Source organism: Colletes gigas, unplaced genomic scaffold (genome assembly GCF_013123115.1).
Source record: "Colletes gigas isolate AHSC1104 unplaced genomic scaffold, ASM1312311v1 Colletes_gigas_Sc00025, whole genome shotgun sequence".
Classification (NCBI taxonomy): domain Eukaryota; kingdom Metazoa; phylum Arthropoda; class Insecta; order Hymenoptera; family Colletidae; genus Colletes; species Colletes gigas.
The window spans coordinates 2,146,146-2,162,281 of record NW_025106654.1 but is presented as its reverse complement, the minus strand read 5'-3'; the positions used below and the strand labels follow the sequence as shown (position 1 = coordinate 2,162,281).

Below are 16,136 nucleotides of genomic sequence, written 5' to 3'. Positions count from 1 at the left end.
AAATTTACCAAGTTCCCGTGTTTATTACGCAACGTTAAGGTTTGATTAGTTGCCGTTTCTCTACGATTTCGTGCTCCAGGATTTTCCAACGAGCGCTACAAAAGATAATCTGGCTGTGGTCATTCTTTCGAAACGCAATATCGCGATTGCGTTTGGCGGAACGAAATTAAAAAATGTGAAAAAAAGGAACAAAGGCTGAACAATTCTATACATGTGACGTTTGCCCCGTAGCTCAGAAGTGGTTCATCAAATAATCATAAAATTTAGTACGGCGACTTTCATACGCGGGTTATTGAAGCCATTAAATTTTCGAAAAAGTTTTACGAGCAGGTCGGGAAGATATTGACACGGAGAGAGGGGGAGGGTGGTGGTACATTTCGTTTTATAACGCGGAGTTACGTTGCGGGGATAAGCCAATAGGATCCCGTGATCCGGCTCTCGGGTCGAAAATTAAATCGAACGCATAATTCGGTCAGAAAATCCTCGTCAGCTTATTTCCAAGTCTTATTGGTAATTTAAAAGCGGTGTCTGCCGACCTCGCGATTTGTATATCGTCGCTGATATTCGTGGCGATTCGCTGGTTGCATAATTTCAACGTCGAAACGCAATCTGGGCATACTTTGCATGTAAAACTGTGTACGCGATACCGTGCACGGTGGGATGTACTATCTTGAATTATCGCGCAATAAGATTGTTTTCCAGGTATCGATTCCTTCTAAAAATGACGCGAGACAGTTGAATTTCAGATATTATATCTGCAACATGGTTTTCACGAAACGTGAATGAAAATTAGTACGTATCATAAATATACCAAGTCGTCTATATTTAAATATTTTGACTGCTTAGGAAAAGATTATGATGGTGATCTTTAAAATAATGTATAATGCTATTTAAGTAAATAAAACGAAAGAATTATAATACTTTAGTGTGTATAATAGAAATGGTTATGTGAAAACCTAAAATACTAAATTTCAAGCGTTTCATTAATGTACGAATCTATAACACAAATATGTTAGAAAATTATTTAAAACCCTTTTGGGCAGAAAACGATAATAAAAATTTAATTTTTATGCAAGACAATGCATAGCGACTCATAGATCAACCCATACGTTAAACTGGTTTGCAGAAAATAATATCCTTCTTTTAAACTGGCCTGCACGTTACCCTGATGTTTTATAATAATCAAAAATTTGCGAATGTACAAGAATTAAAACTTGCAATCATTGAATTTTCGATATAATTCGTAGTGGTGATGATACATAAGATTTAAAATACAATGAGTTTCGTGTACAGTTGGTGTATTTACGAAACACAGATTGAACAGTGCATCCGTTTAATTGCAACAAACTAACGGAACTGCTTTTGAATATTTATTTTTATAGTACTATCTAGGAATAGAAAGTACTATTATAGCCTAATTTATTTACAACAGATCAAATTCCTTACAATTTAAAGGATTGGTTTATTCATGATACGCATTGTAGCGTCCAGGAAGAGATCGTCGAAGCGTCGATGGCCACGTTTATTTGATTAATCGGTGGGAAATACGTGGTTTATTAATCGAAAGGGTCGATAATGGGTTAAGTAGTTAATATGGTAACGAGGGACAAGGTGTCCAGACGCGTGTTTAATAAGTTTTCGAGCGGGAAAGTTCAAGTCAAAGACCAAGGAGGCGAGAGCATAGGTGTAGAAGAAAGGAGAGAAAAGCGGCCACTAATGATTGGTGCACGGCGGTTCGCGCAGGTTCCTCGAAAGGGGTGAGAAGTTTGAATAGGTTGCCGAGGGCGTAACAACGTTCTAGACGTGTATGGCTCGCCTAGCCTCGCGCGTCCCTATATACCACTAAGTACAATATAACTCTCTCTTCTCTCTCTTGTCGCTACGGTTTGACATAACGGTCCTGAGCACCGGGCGAGTTTAGAACTAGCGACCTCGGCTTTATCTACGGTCCACGGCTGAGATTAGCGAAACAAAGAGCCACCCCCCTCGCGGAATGCGGTTTTCGCCTCTGAAGATTCGTCATCTTTGCGGAGACGTCGACCCCGTCGCTGCAATAGAAAATTAACGACGCTCCCGCGCAAAATTTCCATATAAAGGAACAGCTGATTAAAAATAACAACCAATAAGATCAACCATTTCTGAAATTTAGAACGAAAACAGTAAACAAATCAATTTATCCCCTTTTGATTATTAGTTTGAAAAATTAACGACGCCTTCGCGCAAAATTTCCATACGGAAGGGACAGCTAATTAAAAATAACAACCAATAAGAACGTAACCATTTATGAAATTTAGAATGAAAACAGTAGACAAATCGATCTATCCCCTTTTGATTATTAGTTTGAAAAATTAACGACGCCCCCGCGCAAAATTTTCATATAAAGGAACAGCTGATTAAAAATAACAACCAATAAGATCAACCATATCTGAAATTTAGAACGAAAACAGTAAACAAATCAATTTATCCCCTTTTGATTATTAGTTTGAAAAATTAACGACGCCTTCGCGCAAAATTTCCATACGGAAGGGACAGCTAATTAAAAATAACAACCAATAAGAACGTAACCATTTATGAAATTTAGAATGAAAACAGTAGACAAATCGATCTATCCCCTTTTGATTATACTAGCTCACTCTGCGTAAGAAGGGCAATTATTTTTTTTACAGTTAGCTGCGTTTTCGAATCGATAGATAGTCGCAGTCCCGCCTGGCCGTAACTTCGTTTCGAGGGGAATATCTGGATAAAACTGTCGAGGAGAAACTTCGTAGTGCTTTTGCATGCTTCAAGAGCTCCTTAATGGTCGCTAAGAAGAGCTTATTGAAAGAAAGTTACCTCGTTTAAATCCAATCCCTTTAGTTCCCCGCATTCATCACGCATGCATGAACCTACTCCCCGACGAAATTCATCGCGGACTTGGCGGTGGGTGTATTCAATCAAAAGTTGCCTCGCGTCCGGTCAGCCGAGTTAACCACAAGTTGCAGTCGAGGCGTCGGTTTAACTCGAGACCACTTTACTTTCAGGCTCTTTAAATCACGAAACCGTATCGCTTTGAGCCGCTAATCGAATTGATGCTCGATCGTATTAGTTAAAGCAACCGTTCGACCGTGGCTAATGAACTTTGCTCGCTTGTACTCCACGTTTGTATATAGGAAACTTCAATCAGAGTAGAAAAATAAACCCGTGAATATCGAAAATCATCGAACAATATACGATACTCGCTTTCACGAAGATATCAAAGAGTCAAACGGGATACCGGGATAGATCTGCTAGGAGGTTCTTTGAAAATTTTCGCCAATATTTACTCTGCTATGACATGTTTCGCGAGCGTGCAGCAAAATACTTTAACGCGCAAAGTAGAGAATGTACGACCGATGTCTCTGGAGATGGGTAGAGACGTCTGGCCAATTTATTAAGCAAACATTTACACTCGACGTGCTGTACCTTAAATCTCCGAGACTGGTTGGTAAATCTCGCCTTCGTCTATTTACGGCGACTTATATCGAGCGAAGAAATTATTCGCGTTTTATTTAGCTTCCGTGAATCCCCAGCCAGGCTTTTTATTAATTTTCACGCGTTGAATACGATCGATCGATCTGTAAAATAAATGTTTAAAATTGAAAAGAATTTTATCAGTTCGGATATTTGCATAATCTAATTGAAATTTGAATGGATCCACAAAAGTTATTTGAAACAACGAATAACACGATCGCGAATAAATCAAAATTATTTGTATATAAAATTGGATGTTTCGTACGTAGCGTATTTATAACTCGGTATTATCATCGAAGCTTTCCTCGGCAATGATTAATTGCAACAACTTATTGCGCGTTCAAAACGTATACTATATAGCTATAGGTGTGTAGCAGTTGCACGCGAATCCTTCCATTCTACAGATTCCCGTGATTAATTATCAGAAACCAATATGACTGCAAAGATATATTCCCGCAGGAAACCGTAGTAAAAACGTCACGAATGCGACGATCGGGAAGAACAAAAGGACAAGCATGTATTTATCTTTGTTCGCTCGAAATCGATATCGTTTCTATGAATTGAATCTGTCAATGGATACATATACAGGGTGTTCGGCCACCTCTAGCAAAAATTTTAATGAGCGATAGTAGAGGCCAAAATAAGACAAAAATCAAGAATGCCAATTTGTTGATGGAAGCTTCGTTAAAAAGTTATTAACGTTTAAAGTGCCGCCCTTACTGAATTTTTTTTTCGAAAATGCGCAAGATTTCGGGGGTATGTCTATTCACCAAAAATGACTGTAATTGAACCCTACAACCGAAAATAATTTTTCCACAACGATTTGCAATTTTTTAATTTCCTCGAATAATTTCACACCTTCTCTATTTTTTTTCTCGAAAGTGGGCAGGATTTCGTGGGTATGTCTAATGACAAAAACTGATTGTAATTGACCCCCGCAACCGAAAATAATTTTTCCACAACGATTTGCAATTTTTTTTCTCCGTTGAAAAATTTAGGCACCTAATTGGATTTTCAGTAAGGAATTTTTTTCTCGAAAGTGCGTACGATTTTGGAGGTATGTGTAATGATAAAAAATGATTGTAATTGATCCCCGCAACCGAAAATAATTTTTTTAGAACGATTTGAAAAATTTTTTTTCGCCGAAAAATTTCACCACCTACTCGATTTTTTTTCTCGAAAGTAGATAGGATTTCGGAGGTATGTGTACTCACCAAAAATGATTGTAGTTGACCCCCGCAACCGAAAATAATTTTTCCAGAACGATTTGAAATATTTGAATTTAATTGTTAATAACTTTTTAACGAAGCTTCCATCAACAAATTAGTATTCTTGATTTTCGTCTTATTTTGGCCTCTACTATCGCTCATTAAAATTTTTGCTAGAGGTGGCCGAACACCCTGTATATACGACGGACACAGAAATTCGCAAGATTGGTTTGTTAAAAGAGTTTTTAAAATATCGTGAACCGTAAAATAAATTCGTCATTCGAGGCGTAAAACTTGATCTACGACATTTTTATCGATTCTCGTAAATTGATTCTTACAAAGTTTGCCTTGCTATATAACAGTATTATAACCTTATCGAGTCGACAATATAGATTTCCCTTCTTACGAGAGGTCACCCTTTTTCGTTGGTTCTTTCAACAGTTTATGGGACACCCTGTATTCAAACCACACACACGGCGCTTTATTCCTTCGCGTTTATTCTCGAACGATGAAAGTTTGCTCCGTCTACTTTGTGTTCGAAAGCATCGGTCGACGTATTACTAGTTTCATTCGATCTTAAGTATATTTACCTAGGTGTCGACTGACGTTAAAAGCTCGCGGTCTTGAAACGGCAAGACGGTAGATCGAGGAAAAACTGTTCGTATTTTCATAACGACTCGATACCATTTTTCGATGTAGAATCAACGTTTGCTGCGAGAACTTTTAAAGAACGTTAATTTTATTATTATGAAATTGTTTCCGTGTTCTGAAAATCACCATATTTCTTCTTCGTACTTAGAGTCTAAATCAGGATCAACGACATAAGCGTATTTACGTGCTTGCTCGCACCTATCGCGATATATTTTTGATATACGATGTTTACTTTGTTTTTAGCTCTTCTTACGCCGAAGTATCGAGAGAACTTTTGAAATTTCATTCCGAGTTTAAAAACAGAAGAGAACCAAAGAGAAATAGTATAATCTGACTAGATCTAGAGAACAAGGGTTGACGATTGATAAAATTCGACAAATATTCGCGGAGCTTTATTATCCGCGACGATGAGCTGTGATCAGAAAATATTAGCCTCCCATACTTCTATTATACCATTTGTCTACCAACTCGATTTTAAGACTTGCCGCTCCGACGAGTTGTTGTATTTCAAAGTCTGAAACTGCAACACGTTTGCAGACTCGTGTTCTTTATCTTTCGGAGGGGCACGCCGACAGCTTGAATATGGTTATGCCAGGTGTGATTTACGATTCGAGTGATCTTAACACCTTCTATCTCTAGTAAATAGGAGGGTACGCCTAATGAGTTATTTAATATGCTCATACAACATCGGATAGCAAACTCGCGCGGCAGTTCCACGCGACGACAAATGGATTTCGCAATAACTAAGAAACCGAACGAGCCACTTTGTATTCCGAATCAGCAGCCAATAACTGGGTCGTAACGTGGTCGTATCTTACCTTCAGATTGCAGTTGTAACGGTTTTACCTCGAGGCGGCGCTTTATTGTGGAAATTATGCGACCAAGCGCGGGGAAATAAACTTCTACGAACGATAACGCGTTAATTGAACAAGCGGACAGCAATTATTGTCAAGCTTGGTAGAAATCCAGCTACACTCTCTGTCCCGAGCGCGTCTTAGATAACGATAGTATTGTAACAAGGTTTAAAGTACAACTAATTCGATCGTACCACGGCATGTCGTATTTATTTAGCCGCTTGTCAAGACTACGCCGATACACGTAAGTACGAGCCACACACTTTTTCTCCATCTTCGTACGTGTGAAATTAAAGCAGAAACAGAAGTTGAAAAGAAAATAGTAACACAACACGATCGTAAAATATTTACGAAATCTTCGTGCAACGAACAACTTAATTATTTATCTCGTATTTATTCCTCTCTTATTCCTGCGTAAAACTTTGTTCTGCGCATCTCAATTACGTCGGTGAAACTAAGAGAGGCCTCAGGCCCGCACGAATATCGTGTGCATACGGGGCCCCACCGAGTTTTGTTGAAAATTTATGGTGGCTGTCCAAATTTTCTTTAACGAATACGTTGATAAAAAATGAGAGAATGCCTTTGATTCGAGAAACCGTGGTACCAAAGAAGAACCACTAGTACGTGTAACAAGAGTTCTACAAGTGGAAATACGGAATGTCGTACGAAAGTTGGGTATGAACGCTTTGTTACAAAGTTATACGCAAATATCGCTGGATTACTTGAAACTGCACGGAGAAACCTTGTGATAACGTTGCTCCGTGACACGGGAAGACGAAAAGAAGTAGGCCGAAACCTGCTCGCTTGCGTTTCATAACGCGGGGTATACACGTCGAACTTTTTGATAAATTTTTTTTTTTCTAAACGCGATCGTCGATTGCATCTGTACTCGAGCCAATTAAAACTATAGAGTACAGTTCCATGAATGCTTGAATTATAGAAACGCCTTAATCGCGAGTATGTCGTAAACGAGATGACCGTTTCGGGCGAGGCAGGAGATTTTATATTACTCGAGAAAGTCGAGGACACTTTTCTTTGAATACTTTCTCTGTAGACGGCACTAATGAGCGGAACGATTACACTCCTTCCCTTATGGTGCAGGGAATAGTGCCTTTGTCCCGACGAAATTTCGCGAGAAGACGGTTTCAGCTAGGAAGCTGCTCGCGTCTGGGAACGCGCGATACACCGACAATCCGAAACGTTATGCAAAAGGTTCCGTTACCCGGGAATAATCACAGTCCAGTTCGTTTTCTTGGTTCTTAAAACGGTACGATTGCAAAAGTAGCGCTTGTTTTCGCGACAGAGACAGAGAAGACGCCCGGAGGGTTTAGCTGGCGAACGGGTTGGGGGCGGAAAGGTATGTTTTTCTCACGTAATTAGCCACTTCGAGCAAGAAACGGCCCTGGATGAGAAAGGAAATGGTTCTGTCGGGAACATAGAACAGGGACGATTTTACTGAAAAAGGGAAAATAATTAACCGGGTTTTTTTTCGTCGTGCAAACACCTCTTATTTCGTAGAATCCCATTCGGGGTTTAAAGGTCGCCGTGAAAGTAACGAAACGGTATCTTCTTTTCAGTCCGTAACGGAGGACAAAGAAAGACGAGGCTCGTAAAATATACTTTTGCGAGACAATTAATGGCTTCAAAGTGCACGGGAGTTAGATTGCCCGACCCTTTGTACGGTTTTAAAGCAGAGATAAATATCGAAGATGAAACTACTTACGGCAGAACGTCGATTCTCCCAATGTTATTCATAAAGAAAATATATGTATACGGGGTGTTCGGCCACATCTGGGAAAAATTTTAATAGGTGATTCTAGAGGCCAAAATAAGACGAAAATCAAGAATACCAATTTGTTGATGGAGGCTTCGTTCAAAAGTTATTAACAATTAAATTCAAAAATTTCAAATTGTTCTGGAAAAGTTATTTTCGGTTGCGGGGGTCAATTACAATCATTTTTTATGAATACACATGCCTACGAAATCCTATTCACTTTCTAGAAAAAAATTCGAGAAGGTGTGAAATTTTTCGACGAAAAAAGAAATTTCAAATTGTACTGGAAAAATTATTTTCGGTTGCGGAGGTCAATTACAATCATTTTTTATGAATACACATGCCTACGAAATCCTATTCACTTTCTAGAAAAAAATTCGAGAAGGTGTGAAATTTTTCGTCGAAAAAAGAAATTTCAAATCGTACTGGAAAAATTATTTTCGGTTGCGGGGGTCAATTACAATCATTTTTTATGAATACACATACCTCCGAAATCCTATTCACTTTCTAGAAAAAAATTCGAGAAGATGTGAAATTTTTCGACGAAAAAAAAAATTTCAAATCGTACTGGAAAAATTATTTTCGGTTGCGGGGGTCAATTACAATCATTTTTGGTGAATAGACATACCCCCGAAATCCTGCGCATTTTCGAGAAAAAAAATTCAGTACGGGTGGAACTTTAAACGTTAATAACTTTTTAACAAAGCCTCCATTTACAAATTGCTATTCTTGATTTTCGTTTTATTTCGGCCTCTAGAATCACCCATTAAAATTTTTCCCAGGGGTGGCCGAGCACCCTGTATATGTTATAGCAACGTTATTTTTACGAATTATAATACATCATTCTAAAGTTTCCAATCGGAGCAATTTTAAACAGTATCGTAGCTTCGCGATATTTATATGTATCAGAACATCCGAATGTTTCAAGTATGAACGTTGATTCCGGAAACTCATTATTACAGTAGCGATGAACCGATCACGTGTTTCAAGTACGTGACTGTAATGCAAACTCTCCAAGGTTGAAACTTCATCGAATCGGACAAATCTCAGGAATTTACCCAAGAACTCCACGCTGGTCCTACAACTACAGAACCCAACAGGATTACAGGCTTGGACCTTGATTAGCTGTTCGCATCCTCGTAGTTTGTTTCGCTCGATGGTCGAATTTAATGCTTAAATTTTAATTGAACGTGTTCCACCGAATCGATTACTTTCTTCCTTCAGAAGCGTACACGCAAGTTTGCCAATGGAAAGACGAACGTAAAGATCGCGAAAAATATACGATGCCCTCTGTACGTGTCTGTGACAATGCAGGAATCGGCGCAAGATGGAAACATTGCCGGGTTTGGATTCACGTACGTTGGTTGGAAGTGGAGCAACAGAACGCGAAGTAGAGCAGCACGCGGAGGAAAATAGTCCTCAAAGAAGAATCTACGTAATACATGACTTTGCTTTAAATTGTACAAAGGTCCCTTTAGCGATATTACATTTGGCGCGCGTACGCGCCCTCTTCGACGCTGCATCTGTAATGCGGTACGTTCCTCTTTGAATAATGCCTACAAAGAACGTCCCGCTGAATAAAATTCTTGACCGCACACTCATAAGGCAACGTGTGACGCTCTACATCGTTTCGTTCAAGATTCCTCGAATTCATAATTTCATTTAGCTTCAACGTTGAAAATGATTAGTTTCAATCAACGAACTAGGAAACCACGCACTCCAATTCCTATCCAAGACCTTATAAACCACATAAAGCACTCGATAAAGGAGGAATGGAATACACAATGAGAATCAACAAAAACAACCAATATACACAACATCCACAAGACTTCTTCATGGCAGTAAACACCAGTCTCATTGCCAATAAAGAAAAAACTGTAATGTCCAGATTAAGAAGTGGTCATACAAAATTAATACACAACTACATCCTTGATAAAAGAGACGCATCAAACTGCAGCTCTTACTAACATCCAAGGACCATATAAGGGATACCTTGAAATTCGTGAGCGACTCAAACCTATAGTATAAAATTTAACGATACAAATGTGAGAAGTAGCACCGTTAATCGTCGCTAACGACCCAGATGTCGATACAATGTAAAAAAAAATCAGAAGAAGCAGAAGATCAGTTTCAATAAACAGGGTGTTCGGTCACCCCTGGGAAAAATTTTAATGGGAGATTTTAGAGGCCAAAATAAGACGAAAATCAAGAATACCAATTTGTTGATTAAAAATTCGTTAAAAAGTTATTACCGTTTAAAGTTTTCTGAGTGAAAATCACTATCACGCGTGCGCAGCTGTTCGCAGATTGCCGTTCTACAGGCGGAACTTTAAACGTTAATAACTTTTTAACGAAGCCTCAATCAAAAAATTCTTATTCTTGATTTTCGTCTTATTTTGGTCTCTAGAATCTCCCATTAAAATTTTTCCCAGGGATGGCCGAACACCCTGTACAGACGGAATATTTCGTAACACCAAGTCAACCAACAGCAGATATCGCGGTTCTATTGTTCTCGTTTACATTTACAATTAGTATTGGAAAAAGGAAATACCAGCGCCATCCTTCGTGTATGATTAGCATATCGTGGCAGGATATCACGCACGGCAGCCGTAGTCTAACCGTTACTTTTGTACAGATAGCACAGAAAATATAGTGCGTCATACGTTATACACTGTATCCATATCTAGCCATTCGTGCATTCAATAAAAATAATATATTAATCTCCAATAATTAGTGACTAGTTTTTTCATACGAAATGTCACGTTCGTTCCATCTACTAAACATTTCCTGACCCAATCTTATACTAGCGAAGAAGAAACGAGTTAGGAAGTTTGCATCCGAGTTTATTCTCGAAGCTGGTTTATCCAGAAAGTTTCCCGAGTACTTATCATACAGTGTAAATGGTAAACAGCCGTTGATGCAGCATCGTAGCGCGAATTCATCAGACGGATGCAACCAACGTTTATGTTGCTTAAAAAAGCAACTTGGCGTTACGTGTTATGGAAATTTACGCGTGTCGCGTAGCCGTAAGTCGGGCCAACTGCTAACCAAGAGTTGTCTACGGCACATCGAGCCCCGTAACAGAAATAAACCCGCAGTCGTATAAATCTTATTACAATGTAATCCTGTTTGAAAACGCTCGAGTACTTTCGCACTTGTATCCCCGGGTTTCTCGAGATCTTACACGATGCATTTTCAACGAAGAAACAAGTTACGAAGTTTGTCGGTTAAGTTCATGGTGCTGCAAAGAGTGTGGCCTCGTTTCTCCCCCGCCCTTCGCCTCAAACTTCTCCCCTTTTCTCCTCCGAAACACGAATATCCAGCTCCCGCTGCGAAACGGTTCGTTACGCAATGCCTTAGAAAAGAATTCTTAACCCCTTAAAAAAATATTCCTTTTTTTGCACGTTCCTTGAATAGAAACTATAAAAACGTTTTCGACGAGGATTCCGCTCGAGAAGCATCAAAGAATCGGCTCTACTGCGAGTATCCGATTACGCGTGAGAACCTCTGGAAATTTCAGATCCCATTCCGAATGGCGATAGCAGAAGAGCATCGTAGACATCCTCCTTTCGAGAAAGAATATTTCATCTATTCGATAAGTATAATGCTACGAAATACCTCAAAGCGGACCCTCTTACTTTTTCCCACTAAAAGCGCTACTATTAGAAGTCCCCTTGTCTTCTTCTTCTTCTTGAACGCTTTACTCGTTAACGCGTCGGATACCATCGATAAATATTTATTCTTATCTCGATACCGTTTCAAATATATTTACCGGAAGCGAACTATTGGCAATTAGTCGAATTCGTTTACATCGGTATACAATTTTCACTGCCGCGAACACGATATTCGACTCACAGTGTTCTCGAACGATGGCGGTTTAAGGTGAAACTTTATAGCGTTACTATCCCGTATAATGGAATTATCGGATTATCCTGTCGTCTATTTGAGAGAACAGTGGTCGTTCGCCGGAGAAGTCTACTAATCGCGGTCGTGTAGCATCGCTTTTCTCCGCGTGTATCGCCGTTTAAAGCACAAACTTGATCAAGCCAATTTGCAAACCGGTTAATAGCCACGCGTATCCCAGTCGTACAGGAAACGAAAACGATTCGAATTAAAAATTACTCATCCCGCGCGTTAAAAACACTACGTGCCTTTCGCGTGTTTGGGAATTTTTTCAGTAAACAGAATACGGCTGGTTTTTTTATTTAGATGGAAACATTTCCAGGCTCTCGCGCGCCGGGAAAAACAATTCGTCGAATGCAGTCGGATAACCGTTTGATAAATACAAATGCTATTCGACATCAAAGTTTTTGTCCGTGAAAAATGCTGTCGAGCAGAAAAAATTCGTCGGATCGAAAAAGTTCGGTAGCCGTCGTGCATTGTTCAGGAACACGCGCGTTCTTTCGGAAGCATTTCCATCAGCGCCAGAGAGAGGAGGTATTTTTCAAGTTTTCCGCCAGCCGCATCTATTTTCTAAATTTTCTCGTTCGCCTGCATGGCTGCCGCGTGCGGCATTGAAAGGCACTTCCACGCGACGAAAGTAATCGGAAATTGGCAAAAATATTTCTATAAAAGATCGAATGATCTTTTTTTTTCGACGGTGTACGCGTTTGTTTTGACCGGTTCGACGAGCATATATTGTTTCGGAAATTTTGATCGCGTTGATTGAAAAGCATCGCGTCGCTTTGTTCCTGCCGGACAGTTTTCGCGCGCGATTCATCAAAATATTTCCATCGAGCCGTGAAATTTCTTCGCGAGCACATCGATTTTTCATAAAATATCGCTGGATTGCTTTGAATCGATACCTGAGAGACGTTTGCGTAAGAATCAGGTAAATGATGTGGGCGTTTTCAACAAGAATGTCTTGCTTCTAGCCTGAGGTGGATGCCTTCGCCAGTGTGACCGTTTGTTTCTTTATGACACCCCTGCTCTCAAGGAACTTTTCCTTGAGAGGGGTCGTGCGTTGACAAAACGCATGTGGCCCGTCTTAGCCGATCGCTTACTTCGATTTTCTAACATTTGTAGGCGCGTATAAATTAAATTAGAATCCTACATATTAAAAACAAATGTAAGAACAGCTACTCTATACGTGGATGTATGTGATCTGTAAAGATAGGATTCTATTGAAAAGAAATATTGTGGGGTGAGTGGTCCGGGGTGCGTGCATGCGTACGCGCGGGTCATGTTGCGACAGACCGGCGCTGGTATGTTTAGGAAACTCGAGTGACTGAGAAGACGTGAATGAAGAGTGTTTAGACGCGAGCGATAGGAAAGTATAAATGGTTGTATGAGTGTAACCAGGAAACAGAGTGCAAGCGAGACAAATGCAAGGGGATGGACGAATACAAAATGCGTGGAAGTACGGCGAACGAGTCAGTTGGGGAGTTGCATCCAGAGTGCGTATAGTCTAAATATAATACATATATTCACAGGTATCAACGCGTTAATTGATCCTCCCTATTCCTCAGAATCCTACAATATATACGTATATATGAAATGGTTCTTTGATAATTAGAATAATGGGCGGTCTAATAGGGGCTTTCATACGAATAACGATGTAATCGTGGATGGAAAGTTTAAAAGCATTCCTGGTACCTTTGGTGATTAGAGAGTGCAGTGGGCGCGGTTACTTAGCTAGTTAACTCTTTCGGCCCTGCAGCAAGTCGGATCGAAAAGCACGTTTCGCTGACAGGATTTTCACCCTCCGAGCCAGTCTGGCTCCTCTAGTTAAATACAAAGGATTTCCCAAAATATAATTGCCCGTTGCACGATAAATGCGTCGTTCTGCGTCGAGTTAAAGCGCGATTCCTCCAAAACGATTTCCCTCGTTTGTTACGCGATCACGCGTTATATCTACGTGGATCTAAATCCCCCGCAATTTATACCCATTATCTGTTTTGATTTCCCAGTCACGGGGTTACGTTGAAACTATTAGTAACTAGAAAGTTTTGTTATTCGGAAATCCATCGGTATTCCGGGCGTTTCGAGTCTTCATTATTTTTGGAAAAGTTACTTTTTTTAAATTTAACAATGATGTATCCATGGCTTGGGAAACAATAGAAAAAGTTACGAACGATCAAACGAAATGCTGTGCGTTTTGTGTTAACGAACAAGTTTCGCAAATTATCCATTTATGCAACGTTTTGTGTTAAACTTTGTTACGATGGCATTTTGAATATCAGAGGCCATGGCGTGGATGGTTTAATGCTACGAATTTTCCAGAAGGGAAATTTCCAGTCATACGAGGCAATAGGCGCCCCGTGAAATTGTCCGACATGAAATTCTGCTGGAGTTTAATGGAATCACGCTAGGTGCCGAATAAACGCATAAAATTTACAAATATTTAGTAATTGAACGCGTTAACGCTCGATCAAAGTGTGTACGTATATAAAGGACGATTGCATATTAAATCTGTACTAATTTTCCATGAAACGGTAATGGTCGCGTCATCGAAATTTGTTTCGAATGCTTCGTGTTTATGACATTCATCGAAAGAAATTGCGAGTAACGATTTTAACAGAAAATACTGGTAGTTCGTTTTCGGTGTATTGATCGACGATTGATCAGTTTTGTAGGCACATTCAATGCATCGAAGCGTTATAAACAAGCGAGCCCTGAATTTCGATGCGTATCGATGCCCGAAATATTTCACTATATTAAGAATCTCGGTATTGGCAGATATCGTTTTTCCATATTTACATGCCCTACATACTCTGTAAATAAATCTACCTATTCGCATGCAGAAATGTTTCGTCTTTGGTACAAGTTTATAGTCCGTTACTCGGTATTGCAATTTTATGAAACGCACTCGAGGTTAGAAAGATCGTAAATAAACAACGCAGCGTTTCAGAGAAGTTAGTGGCGCGCAGTCGTTTGGTTACGGGGAGAAAAATAGACAATCGTGAAAACGCAACATGTCTGCCCGATAATTCGTTAAGAAAAAATTTGTTAAATTACAAAAATTGAAAACGTTTGGAGTAAGGGAACCATGAAATAAATTTTGGGGTTAAACGTGTGTCTCGGACTACCGTGAAAGTCTTTCACCGAAACGAAGAGATCACGACCGGTTCAGAGATATCGATGAGAAAGCCTGTAGTCAAACCTCGGCGAACCGATGAAACTTTAGCGATACTTTCGCTACAGAAACTTTAAAAGTGTACGTACGACTGGCCGATTTCTACCAAGTTCCGTCAAGTATTTAGATAGACGATAGGGAAAGCCTAGATGCCGCCATTTTTCAACCGATGAAATGAAGTTCGAGTCCTCAAAATTGTTCGTCGCCATTCGGACAAACGAAGATAAATATGGCAAGTAATTCTAGCAACGGTTTATTCCTCTTTACTGAACTACCTTATTTCTTGTAGATAAGTGTACTGTATGCATTGTAGTTACGTAAATGGGAAAGGTATTATTTTAAAATTAGGTGTAATCGTTTTGCTGCCTGCTCGGAATTCAAAGATCACGTTTTAATGATACCGTTGTTAAAAAATTCGTTCGATAAATTCAAAGAAGAAGGTAATGCTAATCCGTCGTAACAAGTTAATTACGAGGCTTGTTCGCGAAGGAAATTGTGTGCGGTGTCGGTGTCAAATTAGTATGGTCCTTTTTAATAGCTGCAAAAACCAGTTTCACCAAAGTTTGTCGCCATAAAAGGTTAATTACTTAGGCGATTAAGCTTGCCAGACAATAAGGCGGTCGGGTTAAACAGGCGGGTTGATCGATTTAGCCTTTCCTACTTCATCCATTAGGCGTTCAAAGTGTAAGAACATCGACAAATATTTGCACTGTTTCGAGCGTCCCGTCTAATCCAAGTTTTCTCTGTATACTTGAAGAGTCTTTTGAAACGCGTCGCATCAATGCTCTTTTGTCGTTTGTTCCGTTATTTCTCGTTTCTATTTAAAACGTCGCTATTTACGATCCAACGCGTGCAGTAACAATAACCGCGGAAAAAACTGTTCTGCCATTTTTGTCGAACCCGACTTTGTTCGGAAAAGTTTCATCGTTATCGTAATAATCTGCATTCCGCGAATCCAAGTGTCATCCGATTGTCTAAAAATAAGAGAGGTTAATACGGATTTTACGGTTTAGGAGTTGACGTAAAGCGATTCGTTGCAGTCGACAAATCATCGAGTTATTCCTGGAAGTTCGCTTGAACCAACG

The 16,136-nt window shown here is 39.7% G+C and overlaps 1 protein-coding gene across 1 annotated transcript in view; it reads right to left on the bottom strand.

The window, feature by feature from the left end:
- The window catches only part of LOC122401454 (lysosomal acid glucosylceramidase-like), an 82,935-nt gene extending 76,578 nt beyond the window's left edge, over window positions 1-6,357 (bottom strand). Inside the window, exon 1 of the mRNA XM_043403587.1 lies at window positions 6,167-6,357. The gene's annotated coding sequence lies outside the window, so the exon portion shown is untranslated. The remainder of the gene's footprint in view (window positions 1-6,166) is intronic.
- Between the last annotated feature and the right edge of the window lie 9,779 nt (window positions 6,358-16,136).